Raw genomic sequence first — 21823 nt, forward strand, 5'->3', positions numbered from 1 at the left:
TGTGGGATTCATAATCATGAATTGGCCAAGTCATTAGTTGGATATCTATACGTTGGGCGATTGACTAAGGATGAAAAGACAATTATTGCTGATATGACCAAGTCAATGGTGAAACCAAGAAACATTCTGCTAACATTGAAGGAGCACAATGTCAATAGTTGTACAACAATCAAACAAATATGCAATGCAAGAAGTGCATACCGTTTTTCCATTAGAGGAAGTGATATTGAAATGCAACATCTAATAAAGTTTCTTGAACGGAATCAATATATTCATTGGCATAGATTAAAGGATGAAGACGCGGTACGTGATATATTTTGGTGTCACCCTGATGCAGTGAAGTTATGCAATGCATGTAATATTGTGTTTTTGATAGACAGTACCTACAAAACAAATAGATACAGACTCTCACTATTTGACTTTGTTGGTGTGACACCAACGGGGATGACATTCGCTGTTGGTTTTGCATATCTGGAGGGTGAATGTGTTAATAATGTGGTATGAGCTTTAGAACGGTTTCGAGGTATATTTCTAAGACGTGATGGCCTCCTTGTAGTTATTGTGACTGACAAAGACCTAGCATTGATGAATGCAGTGGAAACTGTGTTCCCTGAGTGTACAAACTTGTTATGCAGGTTTCACATCGACAAGAATGTCAAGGCAAAATGTAAATCCCTAATTGGTCAAAAAAATGCTTGGGAGTATGTCATGGATGCCTGGGGAAGTCTGGTTGATTGTCCTTCCGAACAATAGTTTCATGAATGCCTTAAGAAGTTTGAAATTGCTTGTTCACTTTGGCCAATGTTTGTTTACTATGTTAACGAAACATGGATAATCTCCCACAAGAAAAAATTTGTTATAGCCTGGAAAAATTAAACACAAATAAGAATACGACTACATAACCCTAAACCCTTGCAACTAAACCCTACACCAAGCCCCCACATCCATAGACCTTACCCCATGAGCACTAAGCCTTAAACCCTAGCCACTACCCTTAAACCCTAAACCCTAAACATCTACAAATTGTAAAACTACCAATAACATACGACCATATATGACTACCTAATTAAAACACAAAACACATAATTAAATAACATGACTATTTTCATTCAAATAAATTAAACATAAATAAGAATATGACTACATAACCCTAACCATAAACCCTTGCAGCTAAACCCTACACCAAGCCCCCACATCCCTAAACCCTAGCCCATGAGCACTAAGCCCTAAACCCTAGCCACTACCCCTAAACTCTAAACCCTAAACATCTACAAAATGTAAAACTACCAATAACATACGACCATATATGAGTACATAATAAAAACACAAAATGCATAATTAAATAACATATCACTATTTTCATTCAAATATATTAAACATAAAAAACTAAAAAAATTCAATTATTTACTATTAAACTTTAAAAGTATTTCATACCACCATGCAATCATACATATTATTTTTATAAACACAAAAGATACCTATTTTTAATACAAAACAAATAAATACAAATCATATTTAAAAACATTTTTCAAAACAAATAAAATTTTTTGCAAAAAAAAAATTAAAACCTTCATACGGATGAAGTTCATCCGTATGAGTCATATGGATGAAGTTACACTTACGGATCAACTTCATCCGTATGAACGTCACAGATTAATTAACACTTACGGATGAACTTCATCCGTACCAATACAAAAAAGGAAATGCAAACAATGCATTAGCGGAGACGCAAAGCTTACCTCAACGGTGGAAGACCAAAGTGCAGCAAAAGTCATCAGTGCCTCGAATCACCAAATGCGACGCGAACGGCGGACGGAGGAAGAAGAAGCTCGATCAGCAGCGGGAGGAGGAGAAGAACCAGGAAAAGGCGCTGCAGAAGGAAGAAGAAGCATACGAAAAGAGACCCCTAGTGCGCCACTTTTAAATTTTAAGTGAAGGATATTTTTGCCATTTCATTTACAATGCTAGGTACACTAACAATACTGTTGGGTGCACCTAGCAACACCTCCCACTCTAGCAACCTTATAATAATGACCCAATCACCCAAAAATGTGGCAATTGTCTCCCAACATGATATAAATGACAACCATATCAGCATGCAGCATTGCCGGACACATGTATCAATTCCAAACAATTACTAGCTAGTAGAATCGGTCAAACGACAAGTGGACCTAAAATAAATTTTAAGAGAATTTTTAAATGAAAGAATATAAATTTTAAGAGAATTTTTAAATGAAAGAATAATATATTGGACTTTTTTCTAATAAATGTGGCCTTTTTGTTTTATAAAACCTAAAAGTAAATATTTTTTTATTGGTAGGTCTAAAGTTTGAATTTTAGTTGTTTTATCTTTGGTCCAACTTACTAACTAGACAATTCTGGTGCTGCTGGAATCCCTACATGATCCACTTCAACTACACTCTACACCTGTGCATTGTTTGTAGACAAAGTCCTCAAGCTAAGAGCCGGGTTCTGTGACCATTCATTAAACGGAATTGCAAATCCTCCCTTTTCTAGACCAACAATATGTAGTGAAACCGCATGAAAGGAATGGAAAGGAATTGAAGAACCACAAGTTTTAAATCAAAATGTCGACTTCTTATTACTCTCTTCCTCAAGAGCGTGCATGCCAACAATCTTAGTATAATAATTCAACAAAAGTCTAATGAGCAAAATGCGCTGATATTTTTGCTACATTGTTTATGTTGAGTTGAAAGAAACGATGAAATAAGAATTTCAGTCCATAAAATCAAATTCTAGTTTATGCTAAAAATTTAACAGGCAACAACACTTAGTCTTTTTTCTTCTGACTTTTGCTTCCATCGGCATCCTTAATTGGTTTCTTGGGATGGTTGAAGGGGTATGATTATAATAGCGTCCAGAACTTATTCTCCGGAATTTTAACAGATTCCAAAAACTAATATCCAGAAAGAGGGTATTTCTGGAAAGAAAATAAAAGGGAGGTACGTTTCTAAAGAATGGAGATATAAAGTTCAATTGTCTTCAGCAGATGTTTTTTGGGTCTTGTGGGCTTCGGCTGAGAAAGAAAATCAAACTTGCCAATTAGCAACAATAAACCCTAAGCCTTTTCTAATGATCGATAAATAAAAAAATTCTAAGCCTTTTCGTGACTCGTGTTGCCCCACTATTGAAGAGTGTGGCTTTCTTGGGAAATTTAAGATAATTGATGGGAAAAAAAGAAATAAATGATTTTGTGTTTTGATTTTTTATATGTGAAATAAGTCTTAATTTTACAACGAAGTTGAAATATTTCAAGTCTCCCAAAGAAAAGGTAGAAGATTCAAGTTCAAATCACTACACCCAAGTGTCCCAACTAGAAAATATAACTATGACTATCTCTGCAGAAATAAAAACACTACTCTAGTTTTGCAAATTTTTAAGTACGAAAATAAGTCGTTACCCCTCTAATCACACAAAAGCATGCTTTGGTTAAATAGAAATTTTCTTAAATACTTAGTCAGAAAACACTAGTACAATCCATTGCCAGATTGTTTTGTATTTTGATAGCTAAAACGAGCTCTTTTCAACTTGGAACAAAAAACCCTTCCCTACATTCATCCAGAAATTACGAATTAAAATTTCCAAGTTTTATTTATTACCTCAGAACCTCACTCAACCTTCCAGAAACTTTATTAAAAGAAATTGATCTAATTATCATCTCTTCTTTTTGTCTCTTTGACCAAGAAGAAGCCAAAAATTAACAACAAAAAGGCAAATTAAAAAAAGGGAAGAAAAACAAAAAAGAAAAAGAGATTAACCTATCTTCCAAGTTTACTGCAAGACTAATTAATTGGTTAAATCACTTTGTGACAACATAGCCGCTAAGAAAAGCTCCCCTGTGGACCAAATGCCATCTAAGAAAGGAATCATGAAAGAGGCCACCTTTGAATGTCTTGCCACTTTTCCTAATTTCAATACCTCAAACCCCTCACTTTTCAAACCCCTAATTTGCCAACTTTTCCAAAAGCAAGGAACAACAAAGTGCAAACCCCACATGAAAAAAAAGGATCATAGGGCTATTCATTTTTGGAAAATGTGGACAATGGAGTTTTTCCAGTTTTCAGTGATAAAATATTAAGCTAATCATTTTCATCACTAAGTTGAGGATTGCCTTCATGGGATCGGAGTCCCTTGGTTTCTTGAACAAGAACTTTGTCACTCCCCCCCATAATCCAATTCTTATTTTGGCCATATAATATGCACCACAAAAACTTCCTACTAATGATGCTTAGCATCATTCACCTATATTTCTCCACTTTACCCAGTTTTTGAATTATTACCAATATCTCTCTTTCCAATATGTATTGATCTTGACTAAGCATGCCATAATTATAATTCATTGGATTCGTCTTTTCCAAATCTGTTTTTGTAGGTGCTAACATAGGGAGGTAAGGAAATATTGGATTTGAATTAACTAAACTTAGCAATATTCTAGTATATATATTATAATTATATTATATGAAACTCAAGTTTCATTAGAGAATAAAACGGTATTGTTTATTGTCCGTCACTGTTTCTTAGAAGTGGATCGGAATATTGATCAAATGGAATTTTTATATGTTATTAATTATTATAAGATAAGGATTCCGAATTTTGATTTGCTTATTTTGGTTGTTTTTTACATGATTAGATGATGTGAAAAATGTCGCCTAAGACAAATTTTACCAAAATTGCTATCTCTAATAAATCTTTTACTATAATAGTATAATTAATAGTATAATCCTCAAAGCAATTGTTTCCAAGGGAAATACTAAAATCACTTAAAAGTTAGGCCTTTGTTAATTAAGGTTTAAGATGTCACGCAAACTTATCAAGTACAATGATCAACACAGTGATTGTCGATATAATCCTATGGAAAAAACACTTTAGTGCATGAAGACTAAATAATATCAAGAATTTAGAAGAGAAAAAGAAATGTGCATTAATTTGGCATGAGTAGTACTGTCCTATAGGAAAATGTTTGTGCATTTTGTTGGAATCTTATTCATAGTTGTATGCTGGGAAGAAGTCAAGTCAGTAATTAGAAGACAGCAATATGTTTTAAAGTTTTGTCCTTACATGGAAAAGAATAATTTGAAACTATGTTTTTTTTTTTTTGTTTCAGAAAGAAAGAAAGAAAAAATTGCTTGTTGAAAATACTTTCTTTAAAACTGGTTTAAAAAAATAATAACTCTATTTTTTCAGATTTTAAAACCAGAAAAATTAATAAGACCATCTTTTATAAGTTATTTTGATTGTCTACTTTCAGTTTTTTATTGTTTATGTTATTTCTTTTATTATTTCATTTTCTTTCCTCACTCCTACTATCTAAAAATTATTTTATAAAAGTTTTTAAAATTTAATAAAAGAAGTATAAGTGATTACTCAGTATAAATATATATGAAAGAGACATTATTAATTAATTCGTTCATTTTACAAGTGTATACGTATATATTAATATTAATATAGAGAATGTTTAACACTTTGACTAGCCTGTCTTGGTGTTAGTTTCTTCATCAAGTATGGAATAAGTGTGCGTATTAGGGTATTCATGTTTTTTTCCATATCTAAAGTTAACTAAATTATAAGTTTTAGAATTTAGATTTGACATATTTTTAAAATGAGTTTTGATTATTATTCAGGCCATTCCAACTTGAACCGATGTCTTATTTTTTTAAGAAAAAAAATTGAACTGCTTTTTTAATAATTATGCATCAATAATAAATTTTCATGACTTAATAGATAATATTTTACATAATATTACATTTATTTTTATAATATTTTATTTTAAAATATATTATAAAACATATATTAATTTTATGATTAATACATAATTTCATGATTAAGTTTATAAATTATTAAGATTGATATATTATATTTACAAATTGAGTTAGTTTGATCTTATCTCGTATATTATTAAATTCTAATCAAATTAAATTTCAACCTGAATTAAATAATATTATATCAAAATCTTGATATAATAAATTTTAAAATAAATTAATCTATCCCAACCAAGTGTTACAAGTACCTTAATGTCCATGTTATGATTCATTTTTTATTCATAATAATAAGCTCGTGCCATAGTAGTTAATTTTATTATGAGTATGCTTTATATGTTAATTCAAACTAAATTCTATTTATTTTAAATATTACTTTTTTATTAATTTGATTCATTGAAAGAGCATAAAATATATTTAAATTTATATAATTAAATCATTACAAATAAAAAATATTTGTCCTATGTAGTTATAGGATTTTTATATAGCCTGTAGTTATAGGGATAAAAACACAAAACCATGTGAATCTCTTTTCATAAATTTAACTGTTTTAAAATTAAAAAAAACTTATAAAATGAGAAAATAAAAACATATCTATTATTAATTTAAATTAAAATACTCCATAATTAATCTTAACTATTTTTTTCTTAAAACACTTTTTTTTTATTAAATGAATACTTGATACATTTTTTATTTCTCACTTTACTCGTTTACTTGATTAAAAGCAATCAAATCATGTTCCATATAAATTCAATTTAAAACGGATAATTACCCGTAATGATTGATTATGTGTATGTTTGGTTTTACATTAAGAAAATGAATTCAATTCTTGATTTATAATAATTCTGGATATATTTTTATATGTTAGGTTTTAATGTTAGGAAAATAATTCAGCTGGATTTAAAATTGATCATTCTAAGTGAAAGTAATTTTAAATAATTTTTAGGTTTAATTTAAAATTTTATATCAAATTTTACCCTTAACTTAATTTTATAATAAAAAATTTTAACTTAAACAAAATCAATTTTTTCAAACATTCATTCAAATATATTATGTAAGAATTTGGCATAAATCCATAATTTTTTTACTTTCCAATAAAAAATTTATCTGAAACAATTACCCGAAACAATCAGAAAAATCAACATCAAACATTTCTCCAGTCTCCACAAATAGAAATCTGCATCAATTATCACACGTTCTCGATCACAGTGTCCATGAAAATCTCTCCTTTATCATCGCAGATTTTAGCAAATTCGCAGTAATCCGCATGATTCAAATTTTGTTAATATGGTGTAGTATTATTGGTAGATAATAATCATATATGCTCTTTATAATCAAGATTTTAATCTTCAAATTCGTAAAAATATTTATTGAAATGCATCAATCCGTTCAATAAATATAAAAAAAAAAAAAAAACTAGACTAGATATCTAATTGGCCAGACACAAGAAAAATAAAATCTGTCTTTTAACATCATTATTATCTACCTGAATACCTGATCATATATGTGTATAAGTTGCTTAATTTCCAGTGTTACAAGGATGGGAACGCCAATGTCATTCCTCAGGCAACGGCAACGGCATGCACGAGAAGTCACTGTTACACATCAAAATTGGAGGTTGCAACATGCTTCTTCTACGTAGGCATGATTGACAATGCCTGATTTTGGCAACATCTTAATTTTGATTAATTTGTTTTAATCCAGATTTCAAATTCCTCAAAAGGGTTTTTAATTTAATGATTTCAAATTAATGAAACAATGGAAACATATGAAAAAAAAAAGTTGCTCTCTCTGTTAAAAATAAGTGTTTTTAAAAAAAAAAAACCATTTCAATCTAACTGTCATATTAACTTTTTAATATAATATTAATTATTTTTTTTACTAATATTAATTATCACTTTTTTTACCCGTAACTACTTGATAACCCGTGCACATGCACACGTCGTGTTGGTTGTGTGTAAGCATGTTTGAAAAAGATTTTTATGAAAAATAATTGATTCAAAAGTAAATAATAGATTATATGAGGAAAAAAATGAATCTTTTATAGCATAACTAAATAATATAAAAAAAAACATTGAAAAATGGTGAGGTCAATTTAGAATCAATTTGAAAGATCCTGATTGGTCTAATTACGCCTAATCTATGCTTAATAAAATTCTGAACTCTCCCATTTAATATGGAGGTGGTGATTGATGAAGATTATATCCAAAACTTCTTAGCTATAAGGACAGAAGTAATCACTAAATATATGGTTGTATATTGTGTCCAAATTATAAGACGTTATGGCCCTTGGTTTTAGTTGTATAGCATATATAAATTTGGCAATCAAATGTTGTTGGCATATTGAAGCTAACTTTGAATCTCTATAATATAATAAAATATTAACTACTAATTTAGAATAGCAACAAAATTAATATCAATTTCCAGTTTTGTATGTATAAATATAGGACAGATAGTAAATGATATTATGGACGGAAAATACTTCCAAATAAGATATTCAGATGATTTGGAACTCTTCTATCTTCCTCCAAAGAAACACTAATTGATCTAGCATGTTAATCATTTTCACAGGGATAACAATTGAGAATCACTATTAAAAAAATGTTGATTTGTCTTATAAAGGAATGGATTCATATATATAAATATATATGCATTTTACCCTACTATGTACTACTTTCAAAGGTTTAAATCTTCAGAGCAAAGTTGTATGAATCAAGATAGCTATGGTCTCAACCTTGCAAGAATTGGATTCTTCTAATAAAACGTTATAACGAAACAATCTCATTCCCAGTTAGACATGTTAAAATAAGGGATACTATATCTAAATTGCTTTAATTTAAACACATATGTAGTGCAATCTATTTTGAATTGAAAAAACATGACAAATGCAGCTAAACACAACCTTTTGGTGGTGTAAGAGAATTGTCCTAATATTCACAGTAACATAGGAAGCTAGGCTTGCAATTAGGCACTTCTAAACACAAATAGTAATTGGAACTTAGTAATTGATTACTAACTTATATATATTTGTAAGCATAAATCAGTCAAATATTAGATTAAATCGAAGAATACATAATGTTCTTAAGACTAAGTCTGGCTCAAAGTAAACATAAACATGGCAATAAGATAGAGATTATTGTATTCTTCAATTAAGTAATTTTAAAGATTATCATGTATAAAAAAATCATTGAATGTAGCTGCTACAATTAACAAAAGAAGTTGTATGTAGCTCTCAATTGCTTCCTTTGTAAACTTCTACACTATACAACATATTTGGCCTACAAATAAGAATAATAAGTTATATGAATAAAATAATAGTAATTAGTCAAATTGAGAATGGCAATTTAAAATGAATAGGTAAGGACATTATCCAATAATTCAAAAATATAGTAAACTAAAAAAAAGAACTTACAACAAAAAAAAATGAATGAGATGAAATTAAATAAATGCATTTTTCAATGTCAAGGAATAAGTGGAACGAAATATGAAATCTGCAAAAATAGAAATAGGTCAATTGATTGAGAAATTATCATATTTGCATTATTAGGAAAATTAACATTCTTGTAGCTAGTGAAACTATATAAATAAATGTGCAATTGAATTTTTTTTTAATAGACACACATGTTATAAATTTTGGAAAACTTCTTTGAAGACTACATTGGTAGTTGTCTTCAATGGTTTATTGTCCCTATCATGTATTAATATCTTTAAACCACGTTTACTTTTAACTCGAGAAACTACTACATACAGTTGACCATGACTATAAATACTGGCCTAGTTAAGTATAATCCTACACTTTCCAATGATTGACCTTGTGATTTATTGATTGTCATGTCATATGAGACCATGATAGGGAATTGTCTTTGAATGAGTTTAAACGGCCGTGAAGATTGGGATGGAGAAATGGACATTCTAGGAATGTAGATAATGTTCCCAATTGTGTTTTCAGACATGACTCTTGCTTCAATCTCATGATTTGCTAGTTATGTGACCACTAACCAAGTTCCCTTGCACAATCCTTCAAACTGATCTAAATTCCTTAACAACATTATTGGGGTTCCAACCTTTAGTTTGATCTTATGATTAGGAAGGTTAGATGTTCTAAGAGAATTTAGAAATTCACTTGTAAGTCCCTCAAATATTTGGCTTTCAATTGTTTCTGACTTATCAATTGAATCTGAACTTGGATATTCTCTTTCATCACCTAAAATGAAATGAAACCAATAAAAGTTAGTTATTCATTCAATTGAAGGAACAATTTAGAGTTAATTAATATTCTATAATTAATTAAGAAATTTGAACTAATACCTGGTAGTAGTAACAACACATAGTCATTAATTTGGTCAGCAATTCCGATGGTTGATGCTAGGATAGCTCTTGATTGCAAGAACTGCACATTGTTATATTGGTCCATCAAATAAGGATATGTGCTTTGAATAATGGCATTGATAGGATCATCGAAATTAGTAATCAAAAAATCTTTTGGAATATCAATGGAAGCATAACCATCATTTGGTTATGCCATTTGACCATTTCCACTGTCTAGTATTCATTATGCAAACTGATTAAGTTCAGATGCAAATGTGTTGTCCAAGTTGTTGAGTAAACACATATTTTTTGTTAGAGCTAACACTTGACAATGATCCCATAGGTGTGATGCATTAATGGTTGAATGGACAATATAGAAACAACTTCCCCTTGCAATGATTGGTAAAATTTGCCTTAAGTCTCCACAAAAAACAATGACTTTTCCCACCAAAAATTGAACTATTGTCTGTAACATTGTGTTTTCGTAATTTATTTTTCAAGTGTTTTAATTAAATTGTAAGAGTAATTAAATTTATATTTGAGTGCCTAAAATTAATTAATGATCGATGTGATGGTGTTTTGCTTATGTTTGTATGTGTTTAGTGAGTTTTTGGTGAGTTTGAGCCTGGAGAAAGATGAGCTCGTGGTGGTTAATGAAAGAAGTATGAGTTTAGCAAATACTTAAGTGTAGGAAGGAAAAACCTTTTCAGGCCTATATCTCCTTAAAACCCTCATTTGTGCTAAAACTCTCTCTCTGTCGACACACTTCTCTTCACAATTATCTCTTCTCCAAGAAACCACGACTAGAGAACTTTGAACTTTGGTATTGTGCAAAAAGAAAACTATTTTCTCCTTCCTTTAGTGGTTGTTGACTGGCCTTGAGATAATCTCCCATTTTTCCTCTCTTTGAGTTCATTTTCGTTTTTCCTAAAGCAACCATGAACTATGGAAAAACTTGGTTTTAAGCGGGTTGTTCTATTTTTGGTCTGCTTTGGGGTTGAGTTGATGCTGGTATGATGTGGGATCAAAGGAAAGTTCCTCACTTGGACCCAAACCTTACTCCTTTTTTCCTTTCTTCTTCAAAGAGTCATCATCTTGGGTTTATGTAGGTAAGGGAAGCTTTATCCTTTTCTATGTTTAGGTTGTTGTGAATTGGTTTTAAGGCTGCTAGAAAATGAATCAAGTTGTTAAAAATGAAAGATTGAGCATTTGAGGTTGAGTTTTAAAATTTGGGTTGTTGTTTATTTGATGAATATTGATTAAAGGTTCCTATTTGTGAAGTGTTTTGATGTCGTTTATGTATTTGGAATTGATGGGAAAGAGTTTAAGTTTATTTTGAGATGATTTGTAAGCAATAGGAGGCAATTCTATAGAAAATTTAAAATTTTGAAAAATTCGCGTCTAGTGTCACATCCACCGTCTAATGAAAATTTTTGCGTCCAATGACCATTTTCATGTCCAGTGTCTTGTGTCGCATCTTGCGTCTAGTGTCCAGTGATCATTTTGAGTCTAGTGATCAGTGTTAAGTCCACTGACCATTTTGAGTCTGATGATCAATTTCGAGTTCAGTGACCATTTTGAGTCCAATGATCAATTTTGAGTTCAATGATCAATTTTGAGTCCAGTGACCGTTTTGAGTATGGTGAGCCATTTTGAGTCCAATGACCAGTTTTGAGTCTAGTGGTTAGTTTTGAGTCCAATGACCCGTTTTGATGTGAATGTGATTAATGATTGTTTTCTTTGTATAAATTAACTATTTTGAGATCTTAATGAATTCATAATGATATGCGATGTGGTTAAGATAATGTTATTTTATTATTAGAGTTGACTTTATGTTGAGATCATGAAATTCACATTCATATGAGTTTTTGGTGAATTGTTTACAAGAATTCAAGGTGTTGGAATGTCTTGTTATACTTATTGAACTATAGGTGGGTTCATGAGTTTGATGAATCTATGATGTTACAACCTCTTATGATGTTGAGATTGGTGAATGAATTTGTGATGACATATGATATTGATTTGAATAATCATAACATACATACATTGATAAATGACATGGAATGTGAGTAGATACGTAAGTTGGGGGGTGCTAAGAAGGTTTTCACCCTAGTGCTGGAGGTTGTCATGGTGGCTAACACCGAATGGGCCTATAAAATGGATAGGTGGGCAAATCCCTAGACAGGTTAAGGTATTTGCAAGCCTTACCGAGGTAAGCCACTATCCACGCTCATCACACTTCTTCTGTAGGGTTAATTCAAGTATCCTCAAATGGTCAGATCATAGAATGCGACTATGTTAAGGGATGCACTTAGGTTAATCGCTCAAAATGGGGAATCTTTCGGGAGTAAAAGAGTCAGCATGACATGACATGATATGACAATTAAGCATGTGCATTGATAATTATGGCTTGAGAATGATGTGTTACTTGAGGAGATGTATTAATACACAACTGTTGGAAAATGGAGGACTTATGTATCTTTTAAACATATTGATCTTATATTTCTTTTATATGTTGTTTTCTTTTAAAATGAGTTTATCCTTGCATTTTCTATTGAACTGTGATGATCGTGTCATTTGATACGGGAGCAGATTATGATGTAGCTTTTAAGGAGCATGTCACTCGTGGTTGATGTGGATTTGATGGTGGACTTAGGGGTGAGATTTGATCCTTTGTCATTTATTTATGTTTTGTCTTGGTGTGGACTAACTTAGGGTTTATATATCTTAATGGATCTATGTTGTATTTATTCTATGAATTGGACCATTGAGTTTTGTTTGAAGATTTGCTTAAGATGTTTGACGATGTAGTACCTTGGGGCACACGTACCTATATGTTTTACAACTCGATGACCTTTTATGACACACTTGTATTCATGAAAAAAAGTTACATGTATTTTCATTAAACTTATTTAAGAGTTTTAAAGGGACTAAAGATGAATAGTTTTGCATTAAAGCCTTAGTGTTTCATGTAATGACGTTTGGGGTCGTTACATTTATGGTAACAGAGCCGGTTGTGTCTTTTGGGAACAAATCTATGGGGACTAGGTTTGTTGTGCCTTCTATTGTGTAGTTTTGGTTTTTGTTTTGTTACGGAAACATTTTCCCAAGAGTTGAGTATGATATTTTGGGGGTTCCAATTGTGTATTGGATATCTAGCTTGAGTTAGAAAATCTTTTGTTTGTGTTATTTAGTCCACTAGAAGTGGCTGCAATGCGATTGTGAAACTGATCGCCTCAAAAATTGTGTTTGGGCACTGAAGGTGGGAGGCGATGTTGTATGATAAACTTATTGAGAATAAGTCTTTATCTTTCTTTTTTGTGCCATGAAATCATTTTCATGAGAGAATGATTGTTGGTTGTTGAACCATATTTGGTTGATTATTTAAGGAGATCATTAGTATGTTGTTTATCGTGTGTTGAGTACAATTATTTCAAGAGGATAATAATTGTAGTTGATGAGTATGTTTGTGTGATCTAATTAGGATCCCTAATCATCTTGCACCGTTAGAGATTCATAGTGAGATATGGGTTGTCACAGTTATTAGGGTGAAAACCCCAAGCCTGTGATGTATCGATCATATGGGTTGCGATAGATGAAGATGTGAGTGAGGTTGAGATTTCCTAGACTAAGAATTTATCTCCAATTGAATATGATGAGGCTAGTAATCCTTAGGCCAGTACTATGTGCTTAATGAGGTTTCCTTTTTATGACTTGTGATATTTTATGATATCTTCATTGTTATTTCCCTATGCTTCTTCAATGTTTTAACAAGCTTGATGTAGTTTGAAGTTGGTTTGCTTTTGAAAATGAAGATGGCATTTTACTGTTTTGTCCAAAGTGGTTTTACAAAGGTTTAGGATGTATAAAGTCTCATTTTCTATAAAAGTCTCATTTTCTATACATGTAGTTGTGTCTCCCCATATAAACATGTTTTATTTTAGTTGATGTTATTTAAAGTGATTCCTTCTTTGAGAATGAAGATATTTCTTTTAACCTTATGTATTCAAATTGTTTTAAAAAGGTTTGGTGTTTAAACTTGTTATCTGATTATGTTATCGTGTTTTCCCTCAACGGTAGATTTTGTCTTCAAAAACAGGTTGTTTTTATTATTTCAATTGCAATGTCTTCCATTGGGTTTTCTTATCCTTTCATGCAGAGCAAACAACCTCTTTCCATGTATGATTTATCTTGTACAACCCTATGTGTTCGAAAATCATTTGTGAATTTGCTACCTTATGGTTTTCTTGTTCTCTTTATGCTACCTATAATCACTTGTTGATTTAGGAGTTAGTTGTGATGCTTGTGGTGTTTTCCTATAAAATCTTTTAGAACTTAATTCTAAAGGTGGAGGAGTGTTTAGTGATTTCCTAATTTGGATAAAAAGTTTCACCACTTTCTCATTGGTGGAAATTAGTTTTAAAATGATTAATCCTTTGCATACATTTCTTTAGTTTTGGAATTTCATTTTCTATAATACGATATTGATTTCAAAGTTGTTCTTAGAAACAACTTTCTCAAGTAGTAACTTGAATCCCAATCTTTGGCCTCTTTTATCGAGAAATCCCATTACAAAGCATGCTTATCTGAATGTAGTATGTTGGATATTGTGCATGGTTTTAATATCTTCATAGCAACATGGTCCTTTTGAGACAATTAACATCATTCTCAAATAGAAAAACTCACCAGTACTCGGAGGAACCCAAATGCGCTGTCCAATTGTGTGACCTTTTTTTACGGTTTCCAGTATCTATCTTTCTTAACATAGACAAATCTTGACACAAATTAAGCATATGTTAGATTTTTTCCTTTGAGGTAGATCGTATTTGCATACATCCAAGATGTAAACATTGGTTCAGTAACACTTGTCTTGGAAAGCACATCATCAATGTGGTCATGATCTTTAGAATACACAAATTGTTCTACAAGAAGGTGGAAAAACAATCTTTCGACTGCTAGTTTCCTATCGTGTATTGGGAAGGAAAAAATTCTCCAACATGCTTCACATGGAGAGATGTATTTGATATGAAGTATTTTAGATGATAATTGTTAGTTACCTTAAGTTGGAATTATGATAAAACAATAACATCCTTTAAAAGAAAAAAAATTGTCGTATTTAGCAATAATGAGTTGCAAGGGATAAATATATCTGCAATCAAGATATTGTTTAATCTCATCAGTTGGTTGAGTATTACTTACTCCTTGTTGGTCATTTGGAACAATCACAACTGTAATCTTATCATATTCTTTGTGAATGTACTTGAATAGGTACTTTATAGAAGTACTTTGGTTACACCATTCCATATTAATGTGTGTATGGTGTAACATCCCATTTTTTCATAAATAAATTTAAAAAGTTTTTTAGTAAAAATAATAAAAATAAATAAATAGAGTAAATAATTGATCGTAAATGCTCCTAGCTATAAAGAGTAACATGTTAGGTTTTTCAGACTAACTCCTCAGTCTCCTCTGCCTCTCATTTTCGTTTTTCCCTTTTTCCTCCCAAAACCCTTTCTTTTTCCCGCAGCTCACTAAACCTGTTTCAGAAAAACGACGATCTCGGACTCATTCATCGTTGGATCGTCATGAAATTTAAACACCAGGTTCACAACCCAATTCCGAGAATTCTAACCGTTGGAAATTTCCAAATCATGTCTGATCTTATAGGAAAACCCTTCACATTGTAGCCTTTTAATTTCCCGCAGAAACCCAAAAATGTCTCGGTAAAACTATGATCCTGGTTTCGTTAACCGTTGGATTTTCATGAAATTTGGATATGTGGTTTGAAATTCAATTTCACACACTATCACCGTTGGGATTTGAGAGATAATATTCGTGGAGAGAGAAAAAGAAATCGCATGAAGACAGTACAAGTGGAGGTTTCAATCTCTTCTCCGTCTCTCTGACGTTTGGGAATTTTATCGGAGAAGTCGGAGGAATAACTGAAGGAATCTCAAGGAACCGCTAGAGATGCTGTTATCGCTGGCTGAAGACACGTGAGTCCGCTCAGAGGTAAGGGATGAGTTATTCACAATTGGGGATTAGTGAGAACATGTGTAAGGATCTTTAGAGATATCAATTGGAATGAGTTTTGGGGTGTTTTTGCAATTTTCATTTTATCCTTATAATTATTACAGTGAATTATATATGTTTGACAGACCAATTGTTGTGAAATTGATATGCTATTGTGTTGAGCGTGAACCCTATAAATCGAGCATTTTTCTAATTAATATGAATTGATGAAATAAAGTAAGGAAAAATTTAGAGAGAGATATTGATTTTGTATTTTCTCTTTTTCTTGCTTTTTTTAAGGTTTTTATATATAATTTAAAAAATTAATATCATAATTGAAATTGACCAAAGTGTTCATATAATTATTTAGAATTTGTACATTGAAAGCTTACTTTGATAATTGTGATTCAATATGATGTATGCTAGCTTATATATATAGAGGTAGTTATTTATATTAATAATTTATGTAAATAATATTGTAGAGTGTTATAGTATGATTCCAAAAATTATTAAGTGTTGGAGTTTGAGAATATTATGGTTAAATTTGATGAACATGTGTGTGTTGTACCTTATGAATATCATTAGGAATGTTATGAGATGGTTGATGTGATGTTAAAGTGTGGACATGATATTCGATTGTGAATAAGTGGATGTGTTTAACACTTGATGTTACATTAATTATATTGTGAGCTATGAATTATACAATAACACGACCAGTGTTTATGCGCAGTGTTAAAGAGAAAGTGTAGATTCCTAGTTAGGAACCAGTGTTAAATTGTAGCGCAATTGTGTTAAACATGTTTGAAACATGAGTGTGAGGTCGTGGTATTGTATAATTCATGAGCAGTGTTTATAAATGAAATATGTGATGAATTATGGAATAATATGTTGCCTTGAGATTATAATATTGTTATTGAGATTGAGTAAAAGTGTAAAGTAGAACATGTGTTGAATTGTGAGATACGTAAAAACATGTGATGGTAGATTGTGACATTATGAGATGTGAAATTGTGAATGAGTTTTGGTTGTAAATAAGTGTGTGATTAACTCTTGATGTGACATTATTTGTGTTGTAAGTTGTGAATTGTACAATAACCCGACCAGTGTTATCTTGAGAAAAGTGTAAATGCGCAGTGTTAAAGAGAAAGTGTAGGTTTCCTATTTAGGAACCAGTGCTAAAGAGAAAGTGCAGGTTTCCTATTTAGGAACCAGTGTTAAATTGTAGCGCAATATGTTGTACGTGTTTAACACACGAGTGTGAGATCATGGGTATTGTATAATTCACGAGCAATGTCTGTGTGCTAAAATGATTTTAGGGGTTGGACCTGAATCAGGAGGGAAATGCCCTGACGGACTCTTCAAAGTGTAGGCTTTGGGGGTCACCGGGTTTGAGTGCTCCTTTAAGCCTATGTTGATCCCATATGGTTGGAGCATTCTCGCAAAACATCGTGACCCTGACTGGTCTCCCTATGATCTTACTTAGTGAGAGTGACCTGACAAACCCATTGTGTGGTGTGTCTTGTTATGTACTCCTAAGCGCCCCAGGGTGGTTTTTCACTGACATGGTACCACATTGCATATAGGCTTGAGTCTTAGCATAACTGTCTCATGCGCTTGCTAATTGTTTATTATGAAATTGATGTGTTATTATGTCTTGATCAGAGCATGTGATTCTTGTGTAATGTGATTGATGATTGAAAAGTGAATTTTGAATGACAAAGTGGTGGAATTACGTGAATTACGTGTAACTAAGTTTTATTTGGTTTACATGATATGTATATCTAGCTGTCTTGTTTCTCTATTAGTTAGGAATGTGATAACTCACTCCTCGTGTGTTGTTTGTGTTTGGATCCTGTGATGATCTTGAACTTTGTGTTCAGGGGAGCAGATGACTAGGTGAATTACTTTAAGGAACCATGTGCTGAAGGACGTCGGGACACAACACTCTGATAGGATGTGACATTGGGGTATAGGGTTTTATAAACGACCTTGTTTGAGCCGAAGTGAATTTATTATTTATTTAGAAAAGTTTTATGATGATGTTAGAAAGGTGAATGTGAGCCTGCTACCCTCTTGAAAGGCTTGTATTTAAATATGTTTTAAAAACTTGAATTAAGTTTAATTTTTTTAACTATTTCTTTTATTATTATTAGTACATATATGTGTGGGGTAGAGGGTGTCACATATGGTACTTCTTTAATAACATCGGATTGTACGAGACTACGCTAATCAATGATGACACCATTCTTAACAATGATATGACCATTGTCTCTTCTCCAATAGATAAGATATCCATTTTGATCAACAATTGTATAGTTTGGGAACTTTTTAGGATAATACCTAGAACACTTTCTAGCTTTCATGTATGGTGAAGATGTATTAGCTGCACTGCATCGATAATGGATCATGTGAGTTTGTACTAAATGGTACAATTCATTGTCTTCATCCTAACAGAGTATTTCTGCTGAAATTATCTTGTCAATATCATCCGGGGAAGGGTAATTTTTTATGAGTGCAAAAAAAAAGTGTGCATGTGGCAATCCTCAATTTTGGAATTCAATTATGTACATATATGAAAAGGAAACCACAAATATTGATGTTAGTGATAGTTACATAAAAGTGTTCCCAATACTTGCAACAGAAAATTATGATCTATATATTTTGCATTAAAAAATATACAACAATAATAAATAGAGAAAAATAGATACGTATACCTGGATGTTCGTTCTTGAAATAACAAAATCTTTCTTCAATAGTGTGAAGACTCTACGTGTATCCAAATCGCGACCAATATCTGCTATCATTGATGAGTGAAACTCTAAAGAGCAAACACTCTTTCTACTTTTCAAGTCTAAAAACTAGATTTGAAATTTTCTTGTTTGTCTCGTACACTTTACTCTCAGGTATATATTTCTATTTATAATGTTAAAGAGATATAAATTTAGGCCTTTTTAAAAAAATAGATTTTATTTAAAATAATTTCATATCTCTTTATCTTTATATTTAAAAATAAAAAATCATCTCATATTTTCTTATCTTAAAAAGCTTCCTGATATAAGGTAAAAATAATTTTCAAATAATCACTTGGCTAATTATGATAACTAATTGCATGATCCGATCCTAATATGTAGCAATAAAATCTTACTTTTATTTTATGAACAACTTTCACATTTATAAAATAATACTATTTGTTCATATTAAATTCTCTAATTTAATTATCAAATAAATTATCTTCTTTTGCAAAGATTGAAACACTCGTTTACGTGTGACTCTATAGGTTCAATATTAAACCGATACTAAATTAACCATAATTAATTTACTAATCAAGGTAGGTGTCTAGCAACACTTATTTTCAGATAACATGAAGTACCATCTTTTACCTTCAAGAATCAATAAAAGAATAATGTAATATTTTCTTTCATCATTTATCATTCAAGGTTAACTCTAAAGTATAATATTATTGTCAAACTCTAATAAGTTAACACATTATATTTAATCAATGAATGACTTAAGAAATTTTTTTCTTCTTTCATTCAATTGCCCTGACCAAGGTCTTAATTCTATCATAGAGCTGAAACTCATTGTCTACACTTGATGGATTCCTTCTTTATTATAATTAATTTTTCAAGTATTTAATCTTATCCCATATTCATTCAACTAGTGCCCTAAGACATTAGGTACTCGAAATTAAAATATAATAAATAACTTATTAATTACTATGATAATTTCAGGTTAAAGGAAACTATTATATTTCTTCTTGAAAACTTTCTATTGATATATCAAGGTAATATTAACTATTAAAAATTCTCGATTGAGTTAGTTCAATGATGAAATTCACATATATATCATCTATATATGCAATTTAATAAATGAGATTTATTAATCTTTATCCAATAAAGACCATTACATATGTATTGATCTATCCATATTATTGATGTTCTATTCACAAAAATATTTTGATTAAAAACAATTTAGATTAAAATTGTAAAGGACTTGTTTCTCATTATCATAATCTCTATTATGATAGCAAGTCTCTAATTTTAATCAAGGAATTGTCAAATTAACAATTTAATAAAACAATAAATATGATAATAAAATAAAGAATTTTTTTTACCAAAATTGATAGCATGATGGATTGAATCTTAGGCATACATATTTATCCCCAATAATCTCCCAGTTGTGCTAAAGTCAATCACTCATGTATTACATTACTAATTCTAACTTATGCTCATCAAATTACTTTAGTTTTTAATTTTGAGTCTTCATAAATGAGGCACAATCTTTAGTTCTTCTTAAGCACTTAAGAATGGTATTACCCACTTTCAATGCTCTCCACCAAGACTTTCTTGATATCAACTTGTTACACATAGTGCATAAATGATATTAGAACATGCAAAAATCATGTCCTATATAATAGCTCCCACTATTCCAGCATATGATATCTAGTTATGTATTCTCTCTCTTCATGAGTTTTAGGACAATCCTCCCTACTAAGAGTAACTCCAATTCCTATTGGCAAATAGGAACTTTTGGAGTTTCCATGTTATACCTCTTTAGGATGGTATCAATGTACCTAGATTGAGAGACACCAAGCAACCTTCTAAATCTATCTCAATAAATCTTTATTTTTAAAATATTGTTTCTCCTAAATATTTCATTGATAATATATTAGTAGTCAAATCTTTCTTCATTATATTGTGTATTATTTTATATGTCATCTACATATAAATGTAATGCTCCCAGTAACCTTTTTGTACTCACAAAGTTCTTCTTCATAGCTAACAAGATTAAACAATTCAATTATCTTGTTAAAATGAATGCTCCAAATTCTAGACACTTCTTTCAATCCATAAATGTATTGTTGAAACTTGTAGACTTTATTAAGGAAACATATTTTAGCTCACCATTAAGGAAAGCCGTTTTCCACATCCATTTTTCATATTTCATGATCATAGTATGTTGTTATAGCAAGAAGAATCTAAATTGATATGAGCATTGCCACAAGAGAAAAAGTTATGTCATAATCTATATTTTCCTTTTGATGATATTTATTGGCAACTAGACAAGCTTTGTAGGTCTCGACCTTCCAATTTACTCCAATCCTTTTCTTGTAAACCCATTTACAACCAATTGGTTTTATATCCTTTGAAGTTAGTCCATACTTTGTTGATCTTCATTGATTCCATTTTAGATTCAATAGCTTCTTGTCATTTCTTACAATCCAAGCTTCGCATAGCCTCTTCATAGCTTCTTGGATCATCATCATCATGATAAATCTCATTTGATTTTTCATCTAGGACTATCAAGTTTAATCTATCAGGTGCACAGTGCACTCGAGTAGATTCTCTAGAAGGCTCATGCATTGGGTTCATAGATTGTTGAATTGGCTTTAAGATTGATTCATTGACCTGATCTTGAATTATAGTTGGCTCTTGAACCACAATTGTTGGAGTTGATGACCTTTGTGGTAACTTTAGAACATTAAAGAAAGGTATCTCGATTTCCATCTCATAGTCCAGAGTTGTTTCATTGGTTAATTGAGTTTCATCAAACTCAATTTCTTTACCAAAATAAATCTTTTAAGTACTGAAATGTTTGCAAATGAATTTTAGGGGGACTAAATATGTTATGGATTATTGAAATTGCAAGTGTATTTATGGACACTTAAATCGCACGATATGTTTGGTGTAAAGAAATGAAATGAGTGTGAAAGTGAAAAGAGATTA

The sequence above is a fragment of the Glycine max genome, chromosome 3 (assembly GCF_000004515.6).
Source record: "Glycine max cultivar Williams 82 chromosome 3, Glycine_max_v4.0, whole genome shotgun sequence".
NCBI lineage: Eukaryota > Viridiplantae > Streptophyta > Magnoliopsida > Fabales > Fabaceae > Glycine > Glycine max.